The sequence below is a fragment of the Mytilus trossulus genome, chromosome 5 (assembly GCF_036588685.1).
Source record: "Mytilus trossulus isolate FHL-02 chromosome 5, PNRI_Mtr1.1.1.hap1, whole genome shotgun sequence".
NCBI lineage: Eukaryota > Metazoa > Mollusca > Bivalvia > Mytilida > Mytilidae > Mytilus > Mytilus trossulus.
The window spans coordinates 26706379-26720449 of record NC_086377.1 but is presented as its reverse complement, the minus strand read 5'-3'; the positions used below and the strand labels follow the sequence as shown (position 1 = coordinate 26720449).

Genomic DNA, 14071 nt, shown 5'->3' with positions numbered 1-14071 from the left:
TTGTTTTATGACTGAATGAAAATGTACTGTGGATTCATTTATTTTCGTGGATACCAATTTTCGTGGTTTGAAAAAAATGTACATGTTCGTAGATATTTCTTTTCGTGGTTTTGGCAAAGTCTGCATTCATTCCTGTAGAGAATTTGTAATTCGTTGAAAATTTAAATTCGTGGTTCCCAGGAACCCTCGAAATCCACGAAAATTGGTATCCAATGAATATAAATGAATCTACATTAGTGACAGACTAGTTAGTGGCAGTGCATTATTACACTAAAAGAACGGTGTGTATATTCTATTATAAAGGATTTGAACACGATACAAGTTTACTCCTTCAATGTTAAAGGTCATATTGCAATACATTAATTGTTGTTGATTAGAAACAAGCAAATTGATGGTCTCACATTAATTTAATCTATGTCAGCTTTCTAGTTTTATCTACAAAAAAGAGAGTCAGTTTTGCATGTTTTGTATTCTTTTCAATTCACTGTATTCTTTGATTGGATTATAATAGTCATCTGATTATATCAGTAAATGCAATTACATGTATTTGATTTCTAAAGTGTGAAAACTTAAATGACATGATTATTGGCTTGATTGGTGATTACGAAAAATGTCAAAACTAGATGATAATCTAATTAAATAATAAATATTTTAAATATCAGGTCTGTTAGTGTGCTGGTGAACTTACTCAATTGGGCTCAAAGTTTTTATTATAAAGCATATATTTTTGTATAATATATCTATCAATCTCACAGATTTGATCCTTAATTTCATGGAGAGATATTCAAGATGTGTCGATCAGCTATATATATTTAAAGCATCAATATATCATCAAATGTGAATTCCGTCCGGTCAACTTATTCTGAGGATAAATATTTTTTTAACTATAAAAAATATATATTCGTCTAACATATTTATAAATCTAAAAAAATCCTTAATTTCATTGACAAATATGGTAAAATAAAAGAGATAATATCATTGGTGTCGATCATTTCAATACATTTAAAGCATATATATCGGCGAATGTGACTTCCGTCCGGTCAACTTTTTTTGGAGAAAAACATTTTTATTTACTATAAAAATTATATTTTCATATCAATTATTTATTGATCTCGAAGATTTCTTAGTTTCGTGTAAAAATATTGTAAAACAAAGATGTAAACACTTTTTTTATAAGTTCAATATAATTAATGCGTACATCGGCGAATGTGAACACCGTCTGGTCAACTTTTTTTGCTATAAAGTTTATATTGTCGTATCCAATATTTATTATTCTCACAGATTCCTGAATTTCATTGAGAAATATTGTAAAACAAAAGAGATATGAACACTTGTTGTCGAGGAGTTGAATATATGTATAGCGTATAACGGCGAGTGTGAAAACCGTCCGGTCAACTTTATTTACTCTAAAAAAAACACTTTTTTTATTTGATTTTCCTAAAATGTATCTTAATATCTTTAAGGTGTAACGTAACGGTACCCAGATTGCACCGAGTACCCAAATTTCACCTATTTAGCAAAAATAGCAGCGGACAAATTTCCTAGAGACTACACAATTTGTATTTTTATGATTTGATATTATGCACATCTTTCAACATAGGTGAAAATATTTAGATATGCACAAAACGTTCACAGTATTTATCAATAGATGAAGTTTTTACTGAAAACGCAAAATGTACTGAAACGTCATCTTTTTAAAATGATCAAATACAATATGTTACAAGTACCCATTTAAGAAAAATTGAAGATTAAGCATGGACTTATATCCAAGTGTTCAAAATATTTGAAAAATTAAACAAAAGCTCTGTTATTCAACTTTTGACGATGTGAATTTAAGCATAGATGCAATTTTGGTACTCCTCATTTCAGAATCATTGATGATTTAGAGGTCAGTTTAGACAAATTTTTCTATGATTCCACAAGGATTTAAAATCGAATTGGTATACCTATATAATAAAGAAGGATACGGCTACAAAATAAACACAGAATGGACATTATTTTCTTTATCATAAAAAACGTAGGTGAAAAAACTGTCAAAATAGGTGCAATTTGGGTACCGTCACGTTATAAATATTAACTAACTCTACCGAATAACAAAAAAGTTATGACTATTTTATCTCGTCCGGTCAACCGTCCTGTCACTATCCAGGCAATCGTCCTGTCATTAGTGCTTCCCATACATTTTCAAACCGGCCGATTTCTGAAACGGTGTCTACATCGCGATTTTGATTTTATTATTTTCCAAATAACTCGGGGAAAATCAAAATGAAAGGATCGGTTATTGAAAAAAATTAGTCTATTTTTTTCAATATTTTAAATTTGTGTATGCTGATAATGATAAAATTCTTATCATAATGACGGACTTTTTATATTCCTGCCACAATCGAAGCCGTTAAAATAACAAATTACAAAAATAAATGCTGTTTTTTTAACATGAAATATGAATAATTTCAAACACTGCAAACAACATTACATTATATTTTTCTGATAGTCTTTTTTACTTTGATAAAAAAAACTACTCCTTATCAATGAAAAGTACATAAAATCAATTGTGGGAAACATAAATAAATATATTCCTTAAAAAGAAATAATTTTAAGCAGAATTATTCTTGAATAATTCGCATTTTCTACAAAAAAAACTTGAAAATCATTTGTAACAACTGATTGCAATTGAAATTACAATATTTTCCAACATTTTCCAATATGAGAAGAAATATTTTCATTTAAGGTAATGCATGCAAAAAAAATAATATCTTGTTCCTTAAAGTAAGCATAGTGGTAGAAATAACTGATATCAACTAAAATAGTATCATTTTCAATACTAAAAAAAAAAAAAAATAATTTTGGTTATTTTAAACAATGGAAATAAAATTTTAGTTTGAGTTTTCTAATAGTGTTTTAATTTTATGAAAAAAAAACTATTCTTCAATTATAAAAAGTACAAGAATTCAATGGTGGTCAATAATTTTGAGTAAAAAAAAGCAATATTTGCATTTTAGGCAACACGTACAAAAATTTAATACTTTTTTCCTTAAAAGTAGGCATGTTATATGAAGAACAGCCAATCATAATGAACAAAAAGTACTGAAATCATATGGCGATTTATAATTTGTATCAAAATAAGTCAGTAACTGCATTCTTATTCCACCATAATAAAAGTTTGAAGTATTTTAAGTCTCAATATATCTCAACTCTAATTAGCAGTGTTGTCTCAAGATGGTAGATATAACTGATATCAAATAAAATAGTATAATTTTAATAAAAAGAAGAATAATTTTGGTTATTTTAAACAATGGAAATAAATTTTAGTATGAGATTTCTGATATTCTTTTAATTTTATGAAAAAAAAACTATTCTTCACTTATAAAAAGTACAAGAATTCAATGGTGGTCAATAACTTTTAGTAAAAGGAGGCAATATTTTCATTTTAGGCAACGCGTACAAAAATGTAATACCTTTTTCCTTAAAGTAGGCATATTTTATGAAGAACAGCCAATCATAAAGTACAAAAAGTACTGAAATCATATGGCAATTTATAATTTTTGTTGTCTCAAGATGGCAGATATAACTGATATCAAATAAAATAGTATCATTTTTAATAAAAAGAAGAATAATTTTGGTTATTTTAAACAATGGAAATAAATTTTAGTATGAGATTTCTGATATTCTTTTAATTTTATGAGAAAAAAAACTATTCTTCAACTATAAAAAGTACAAGAATTCAATGGTGATCAACATCATTAGTGAAATTAAGCAATATTTGCATTTTAGGCAAGGCGTACACAAATTTAATACTTTTTTCCTTAAAATAGGCAAATTTTATGAAAAACAGCCAATCGTAATATTCAAAAAGAAATGAAATCATATGGAGATTACTAATTTGTATCAAAATGAATCAGTAACTGCATTTTATTCCACAAAAATTAAAGTTTGAAGTATTTAAAGTCTCATTATATCTCAATTCTAATTAGCAGTCTTGTCTCAAGATGGTAGAAATAACTGATATCAAATAAAATAGTAGCATTTTTAATAAAAAGAAGAATAATTTTGGTTCTTTTAAACAATGGAAATAATATTTTAGTATGAGTTTTCTGATATTCTAAAAGTACAAGAATTCAATGGCGGTCAATATTTTTTTAGGAAAATGTAGCAATATTTGCAATTTAGGCAAGGCGTACAAAAATTTAATTCTTTCTTCCTTAAAATAGGCAAATTTTATGAAGAACAGCCAATCATAATATTCAAAAAGAAATGAAATCACATGGAGATTACTAATTTGTATCAAAATAAATCAGTAACTGCATTCTTATTCCACAAAAATAAAAGTTTGAAGTATTTTAAGTCTCATTAAATCTCAATTCTAATTAACAGTCTTGATCGTGTACACTGATCTATACCGTAAGAAGTGAAACGATGCATAAATATGCAAGCTCGACACCTAAGGTATGTTTGCACTCTACACGTTCGCGCACAATTAAGTTCAAATTCCAGTTGAATAATTGGAAAATCATGATTGTTGTTTTAAATTAGTTAGGTTTAAAACTGATTGTATTTAGCTTGGTATAAGTAAAACATTAGAGATTTTAAATGAAAAACACAAAAGATAACTGTTTTTAACAGCTTGGTCCCCTTGATCTGAAACAATGAAACAGTAACAAATATAGCAATACACTATTACCAAAACATGAAAAAAATGTATTCAACACACATAAAAAAAAACGTATTCAGAATCTCACTTTATTTTGAAACAAGTCAATGGTTGAAACAAAGTTATAGCAATATACTAACCAAAACATGATTAAGAGTTATTCAACACAAAATAAAACGTTGACAGAATCCCACTTTATTTAGAAAAGATTGTTATTTTTTTTACGATATACTATCCAAAACTTAAATAAGATTTATTCATCACCAAAAAAAAAATGCTGTCTTACTTTATAATGGGACAATGAGAACAAATATACTTATAGGAATACACTTGCTAAAACTTGATTACAAAGGTATTAAACACAAAACCAATAACAAATGGGCGCGTACATGAAGGGTGCGAACGGACTTTGGGTGCGAACATGTTTGGTGCGAAAGTGTAAGGGGGCGAACATGAGTGGGTGCGAATGTAAAAGGGCGCGAACGAACCCGGATTTCAGGAAATCGCTTGAATACCTGGAAGTGTCACCTCACACCCCTTACAAAACATTTAGTCATGCGGGTGATCAGTGGAGCGAAGATCCTAATTTATTTGAATAAAGTTTATTACATTAAAGAATTATGACCTAAATAGATTTTCGAAACCAATTCAAGTTTCACGAGTCACTTATTTATGATTTGCAATTTGACATTTAAACTAATTCCAATATTATCTGAATATATATTTTTATACAAATCCTTGAAATGACAGATCATGGTTATTTCCTAAAAAAATAAGAAAAATGATCCGCATCAAGATAGTTGACTAGTCGGATAAATCAACGGTACGATTGACAAGATATCGACACGCAATTACGACTACATCGGGTTACTGTAGTCCTTTTGTCTGATATTCTTTTAATTCTATGAAAAAAACTATTCTAAACTATAAAAAGTACAAAACTCCAATGGCGGTCAATAGTCTTCAGTAAAATGAATAAATATTTGCATTTTAGGCCTTAACGAAGGCATATCTTATCAGCTCAGTAGTCAGTATTTCGGTACTGACATGATTAAACAAACTTTACTAAAATTGTCCGTTTATAAATTTATAAATTATTAAGAAACTAAGGTTTCAACTCCCTCAGGCAAAGTTGGCTTTAGATGAATTTGGCTATTTATTTTAGGTATTTTTGACATACAGCTCTTCAACGGTTTCGGTACTTATACATCTTCGGATTTCAAATGTTTGGCTTTGATCGTTCCTGATGAAGGTAAATCCAGAAAAGCGCTTCCGACGCAAGAAATTAATAACGTGTTGTTTTCAATATTTTATGCATACTTATACAGCCAATCCTTATGTACACAAAGTACTGAAATCATCTGACGGTTTATAATTTGTATCAAAATAAATCAATTACTGCATTCGTATTTCACAGAAATAAAAGTTTAAGTATTTTAAGTCTCATTATATATCAATTCTAATTAGCAAACGTAATGTCTCAAGATAATGAAAATAACTGATTTCAAATAAAATAGTATCATTTTTAATAAAAGGAAGAATAATTTTGGCTATTTTAAGCAATGCGAATAAAATTTTAGAATGTTTTCTCTGATATTCCTTTTATTTAATGAAAACAAAATATTCTAAAATAAGTATAAAAATCTAATGGCCGTTGATAATTTTCAGTAAACTAATTTGTTAATAATTTGTATCAAAATAAATCAATAACTGCATTCTTATCCCACACAAAAAAAAGTTTAAGTATCTTTATATCTCAATTCTAACATGTCTAATAATCATACTCTTAAGATGGTAAAAATAACTGATTTCAAATAATATAGTACTATTTCTAATAAAAAGAAGAATAATTTTGATTATTTTAAACAATGGAAATACAATTTCATATCATTTCTTTGACATTCTGTTAATTTCATGAAAAAATAACATATATGAAACTGTTAAAAGTTCAAAAATACAATGTCGCTCAATTATAACCATTTTCGTAGGAAAAAGTTTATGTTAACAGAGTCATATAATTCATTTATTTTTTACAATTTTACCTTTTACAGAGTATCTGAACATCTTATTGGGCTGAAAGTGCAGGAATACGCATACAATACATATTTATCACTTACTTTAAAAAAAGAAATTTGCAATTAATTGATCACATTTCCACTTTTTCCAACAAACAAACAAACAAATTTTACAGGACGCGCCACTCATTCAAAATGGCGGGCTTTTAAACAAGTTAATACTGCAGCCCTGTGTGCCCATTAAACTACTTAATAACTAATTAATTATTCCATTTGTTTATATTACATATTAGCCTACGGATATTTCCTTTAAAATTCATTAATTTAAGTGTACATTTTTCACGTGCGTGTGACTTTGAATTTTTTTATTTTTTCATCTCCCATAGTTATTATATTATTTGCCATTGAATATATTTGAATAAAATTTATTTCAGTAGTACATACAAACTCATATAATTTATTTATAGTCTCAAGTTCAGATAATTTAGTTTATTGTCAGTCCAAGTGTGATTTCTTGACTAAATACTTAACACCCTTGTATAGTTTTTCCTTCATATTTATCATCTTATTTGCCAATTAATTTAATTTCATTTCAGGAGTGCATACAAATTTATATATAATTTAAATATAGTCTCAAGTGCAAGTTCAGATAAATTAAATTATTGTCTGACCTAGTGTGATCTTTTCACTAAACATGTAAAACCCTTGTATAATCTAGTCACCATATTTATTATCTACTAAAGACTTATATTCTAGCAGCTATCATTCTTATATACATCTTATCCATATCGTTTGAACTGTTCATATATGCTCTGGAGCAATATTTTAACGATTCTTTTTTCAGGATTCATGATTACTCAAAAACCATAGCAACAGACAAATGAGGAAAAAATGTTCAATATACCTACAATATTTTTTGACAATCCAACTAATAGTTACACAATTAATGCATACCTAACGAAATGCAACTTACTAATTAATGGGGAAAATTTGAACAAACTGTTCGATAGAGATATTGAACACATACATAAGATCATGTCTAACACACAAATCAATGGTGCTAATATAAACACTGACCTCCTGAATAAAAACCTAGCATCAAAACCAACCGCTGCGCTAGATTGTCTTAAAAAATCAACAACACCACATCCTGGCTTACCTGAGAGCAAATCTACAAAAAGTTTAAATGAGGAACGTTGTATTAAGTGTAATAAGAACAGCAAATCTAGGGCAGTATTGTGTCATAACAATCAGTGGGTTCATTATAAATGTAACAAGTTGTCCGAAGAAGATATTTCCTCCTTTGAAAAACATATCAATGTAAAAGCTGTGACAGTACAAAGGTAAATATATTTAACACACAGAGGGGCAACAACGTCCCTTCCACCAATCCCATATAACATGTACTAGTCCTGAAACACATCTAAAAACATATGGAAATAACATCCAGTCAGACGAAATACACATAACCAGTGCAAGATCCAAACTTATAGAGGAGAACCTTATACAATGCTCTGCATGTGATGAAGCCCTAAATGATACAGAAAATATCTGTCCAGAGTGCAATTTAGTATGTCATAACAGCTGTCAGGATAACAATACAAATTCCTGTTACACTTGTGTTGGCAATTTGGATCAGATGTTAAGTTCAAATACATTGGAAACAGTTTACAAACTCCATACCTCTACGAATTCTATCTTGGTACAGGACATTATTGATCAATCTCAAGATGGACATCAACTATCTACAAAGTCATCAAACCATTCAGATTGTCTCAACACACAACTACCCAATCTCAATACTATAGATTTATCAACATTCGTATCAGATCGGTAAACTGCTGTTCAAACCACATGCAAATCTATTGAATATAATAGCCACGTAGCCAAAAATATTCAAAACAACATTGAATTAGCATGTAGCAACACGTCTGCAGTACCTCAAACTGCCATCATACAGATGAACATAGATCCTTCCATTCCTATTATGCCTATGCCTTCCAACACAATGTTGACTATATAAATCCGCATTTTTCGAGCTACCAATACAACACTCAATATTCCAGAGATAACAATATTCCAGCTACCAATTGTATTAGTACATCACATTATCAGTGGGGCAATGGTGGGACTTACCACAACATTCCTATTGCTAGTCGTGATCCCTACTATCCACACTCTCAAAACTGGAATAATTATCAGGACAATATCCACAAGAGTTACTTTCCGGAAACAAAAACTCCATATTATTTTACCCATGGTAACTGGTGGGACTTACCACAACGTCCCCCTAGAAACCTTTCATCCTTCTTATAATTGGCAATCTGTAGAAATTCACGTTTGTTTTTTCTAATCTAATCTCACTTACTCCGACTCAACTTTCTGCAAATTCCAATACAGAGGCAAATTGGAGAGAAAAAATATCTACTGGAAAATTTCATAATTCATCGACCTCCACTATAAAAGAGGGACGAAAGATACCAAAGGGATAGTCAAACTCATAAATCTAAAACAAACTGACAAAACCATGGTTAAAAATGAAAAAGACAACAGAAAAACAATAGTACACATGCCACAACATAGAAAACTAAAGAATAAACAACACGAACCCCACCAAAACTAGGGGTGATCTCTGGTGCTCCAGAAGGGTAAGCAGATCCTGCTCCACATGTGGCACCCGTCGTGTTGCTTATGTGATTACAAATCCGATAAATAGTCTATAAATCACACTCAAAAAGAGAAAGATAAGTCCGACATTTATAGAAATGTCTCATCCATGTATACCAGTGATGATAAAACTTCACCAATGCTTCACGTTTCAAGAATAGGTCAACCTCTATATTAGTCACAAGACAAATCTGAGCAGAATATTTTATACAAGCATCTGTTCCAATTCGAAAGGCACAAAATGATGTCATAAACATCGACACGTTATTTCCTGAACAAATGAATACACGCAGTGATGTTATTTCTGATTATCATGTTTTAGATTTTAAAAATAATTGTATAAATGTACATTGTGTAAATAAAGATAAAGATGTACGTAGCAACTCTTCTCTGGGGACTTTAGATTTTTAACTGCAAAAACAAATTGACATGTGGTCCACTATTCAAAGGGTTAGAAAGAAAAATTGATATATTTCATATCTTCTTCTGCAATTGATTATATACTTTACCAAGAGAAATTTGAAGATTTCATAATAAACATTGAAAAACAATCCCTTTACTATTCAAAAGAAATTCACAACTTCCTCTCTTCGGAAACAATGCAGAATTGAAGCTGCAATCCAGGGAATACAAGAACGACAGAAAATCATTGACACAGGGTATAACGATCCGGAACTTTTTATAGCCTTATAAAATAAACAAAGAGGTAGACATTCACGCTTTATTGAGGAACTAACAGTTGATGAAGAAATTTTCCAATCTCCGAAAAATGTTATGAAGGGCTGGAATAAACATTTCGGTAACCTTGCCAAAAAATCCAACAATTACTCTTTTGACACTATTTTTCTAAATTCAATTGAAAAGGAAGCTACCCATATAATTAACAAATGTATACATATATTCAGCAGGAAATTCTACTGAAGAGATAAAAAGAGCTGTATCAAAACTCAATACAAACAAAGCTTTGTCTTATAATTTGCATAACAAACGCTATGCATTATTAGCTTATATAGATAGGCAAGGCAGTAGAAAATCTATCTTCTTAATCCTAAATAGTGAAGTAAAGAAAGCTTGGCCTTGCAAGTACATAACGGGCACACATGGTCCCAGAATGAGTTGTTATTGTATTCAAAAAACATTTAATTTTATTTCTATCAAAGATTTTTCTTATGCTTTATTTGTGCATGTAACTAAAATTCTTGAGGTGGCGGAAATTTTTTATATTCTATAATATGAAGTGATGCGCTTTGTATTGTGATATATTGTGTATTAACATTTTCTTCTATGTGAATGGAGGTGTGCCTTGATTGGCAGAACTACGTTAACAGATTACAGATTACAAATTAACGTGTAAATTAAGATGTCTTCGTAGAGGTCCGCGTTCGTCGATTGTAAACACTGTCGAGTTCGGTTAACATAATAATTTAAAATATATACGTATCCGTCAGATCCGTACATAAAGTTAATTAACTGATCGATCGGTGACTGTTGTCAGGGTAACTCTCTTAAAGGTTATTACTTATCTGACGGATCCCATGAGTCCCCGATCACCGATCACTCATCGATCAGTCAAACATCTGTCACCGATCAGTCAAGTTCACGTCAAACAGTAACTCCTAAGGTTCCAAGTTCTGTATGAACAACATGAAAAGACAACTTTGGAGGTGGTAGTGATATCAAAAAGAAAAAGAAATTACCCAAAATAACCAGCATGATCAATGATGCATGCAAATAACAACAGGATCCAAAACTACAGATTAAAAGAAAGTTCTCAGCAGGGAGTCAAATTAAGAAAGTCCCAATATCATTCTATCACTTCAACATCTAGACAACCCTGATCATGACCCCCTCTCACTTTACAGAAAGTTATGACCCTTCATTATTAGTGTTTATCACTCTGATATTTAGACCTCCTCTTATCTACAGGTAAACAATTACCCCTGTCAAGTCTGCTTCAATTAATCAAGATATTTATGAAATAATACAGTACCCTATTGTGCCTATGGATAGAATGTAATCATATAATAGCTATAATCTGTTTTCACCTAACACTTATCTTAATGAAAAATTGACAATGTTTTAATATTCCATTATTCATTGGATATATGCAGATTATGATGTGTAACAAAATGATGAAGACAAATAAAGATTTAGATTTTTTTACTGTTGAAATGTGCAAAGTTTGTCGAGATTTAAAAACGATATTTTCTTTCAAGTATTTTAAATTGATGTATATGTAATAAATATCATTGGTTACATTATTGAAACTAAACAACTAAAATCGGAATATTAAGTTCGTAAATATATGTTTTAAAAAACAGTTAATATAACACGCTACAGCAAAAATAAAAACAAACAGACAAAATGAGCTTGATCCTATCTGCTTAAACGCAAATTCATTTATACGATTTGGATTATTCATATTTAATGAGAGGGGATCCAAACATATTTGTTGTACAATCATATTCTTATTTTTTTTAAATGGCGTTTTAGGGTGGTACCTAAGACTTTCACTAAAATTAAATTGGCTCGTTTAATTTTCATGAAATTTTGACAAAGTATTTACTTTGACCTTTTGACCAAAATATTTTTTTTTTTTTAAATTGAACCAACCAATTTATCAGATAAAATTACACTGGTTATATAGCAGTTTGACGAACACTATTTTTGATCATTTAGAAGCCTAATATTCCCTTTTTAACACAACATGATTAAACGCTTAGCTGCTTTTACAGATTTATCTCCCTGTTAGATACCACATTAACTGTTTGTAAATATTAAAATTGAAAACGATCCACCCATGTTCTCCAATTTCATATATGCTAGCTGTCGGCATAAACTATTAAGATAAAAATAAACAGAAATAGGAAAATTAGACTAAATCAACATTAAACACTGAACGAATACTGTAACGGCAGCGTACATCAGCGGAATGTGACGAGTGGAGTATTCTGGTTACGCACGTATATATGACAACAACTTGTCTGTTCGTAATTTTCCGTGATTTGATCGATCACATGCGGAAAATCAACTACCATTCCATATCGTAAATTGATTAACGAGAAATCGAAAGTCAGGCGGTAACGCAGATTGAACCTTTGAACTGGCGTTGATGCGATTCCTTTCAATATTACTTCTATGCTCATACCAATTTCATTAGTGGTTCTTGAAAAAGGGAGATATAAAAAAACATGAAGGTCATTATTTACGAAAAGACTGAAGAAGGATATCGCCTTGCCATATAAAGCAAGAAATCCTTCTCGGATCTTTTATACAAAAAAAACAGTTTGAGGTTGCTGATTTCCCTTCATTGGTACCTTCAGATGTTTCTGCTGAAAACTCTAATTCCCTGAAACGTGCCATACAATCTGATTCAATATGGAGGATAAGGTGTTTTTTTAAATGTTGATATTGTGGTAAAAACAGATGAGAATTTGATATGCCTGTAGAAAAACCGGGCAAATGTGTAATAGTCGATGCCATCCAAAGAAGTAGGTCCGGTAAGGACCAATTTTTGCCTCAAATTTCAGGTTCATCTGGCAAAAGATTTTGACCACTTTTCAAACTCTTAAGTGTTTATTTCATTTGAATAATTTAGTTTATGTGAAAGATTTGAACTGATTTAGTCTTTAAAAACGATCCGATTCAAGCTCAAATATGAAAAATCAACCAAATATATGTATGCCGAAAAATGTCACTTTTCGAATGTTTTTTTTTGGTCAAAAGTGAAAGTGGCCGCATCCGTATTCATCCTCAACCTTAATATGTTATGATTAATCATAAAATACAACTTCAATATCAATATTAAGGATGAACACGAATGCGGCCACTTACGTTTTACACGAAAACCGTCTAAAATTTAACTAAAATGCTAGAATTGTGAAGAATTCAGTAATTTAGCATGACTTTAAGGTGCCAGTACCCGATATATGTTCATTGTATAGTCAAATATTGCCCATATTAAGGCAGCAAAAGCACTCTACTGTTCAATAAATAACTAAAAATTTACATTTTATCAATTTTGTAAAACTGCTATATTTTGAGGCCAAGAACGGCTCTTACTGGACCTACTCCTTTAGTTTGTTAATAAAATGTTTATTTTTAAAATATATTGTGCATAACATTTGACTTCATTCATACAATAGGCGATAATTTATCAAAAAGATTGTACGCATAAAAAAAGTTTAAATGACAATTTCATTTTATTTCATATTATCATCCTAAAAACAATTGCTAAACAATCCGATCAAAAGAATAATCATTATGCCATATAATTTTTTCATATTGACTTCATCAACCCGCCCTTGTGGGCTTGCTTGATATTATTAATACTGATCAAATCAGTATCAAAAAGGGCTCGCTTGATATTATAACTGATAGACAAAATCAATTATACTTTATATATTTTGCTTATCATTTAATTATAGTGTGCTTATCATTTAATTATATTGTGTCTAACATTTCAATATTTTTCTGTCTGTCATTAATATATTATGCATATAAAGGTTATTATTTGGATATATTACGGTTAACTTTTAGTATATCGCAATATGTTATATATTTTAATATCATTTCAGTTATTCTGTAAAATCAATGACGTTTTTCTCTAAGTGATTATGCATAGTCCGTGAAATTTGAGTGATAATATATAATCCCTAAACTAATCAGTGATTATAAACAACCCCTAAAAATTATTGGGATTCTACATAAAATAAAAAAGATGTGGTTTGATTGCCAATGA

General features: G+C 29.9%; 1 protein-coding gene across 1 annotated transcript in view; it reads right to left on the bottom strand.

The window, feature by feature from the left end:
- Positions 1-14071, bottom strand: part of LOC134717798 (tyrosine-protein phosphatase Lar-like) — a 51667-nt gene that overhangs the window by 35030 nt on the left and 2566 nt on the right. The gene's annotated exons all lie outside the window — the stretch shown is intronic.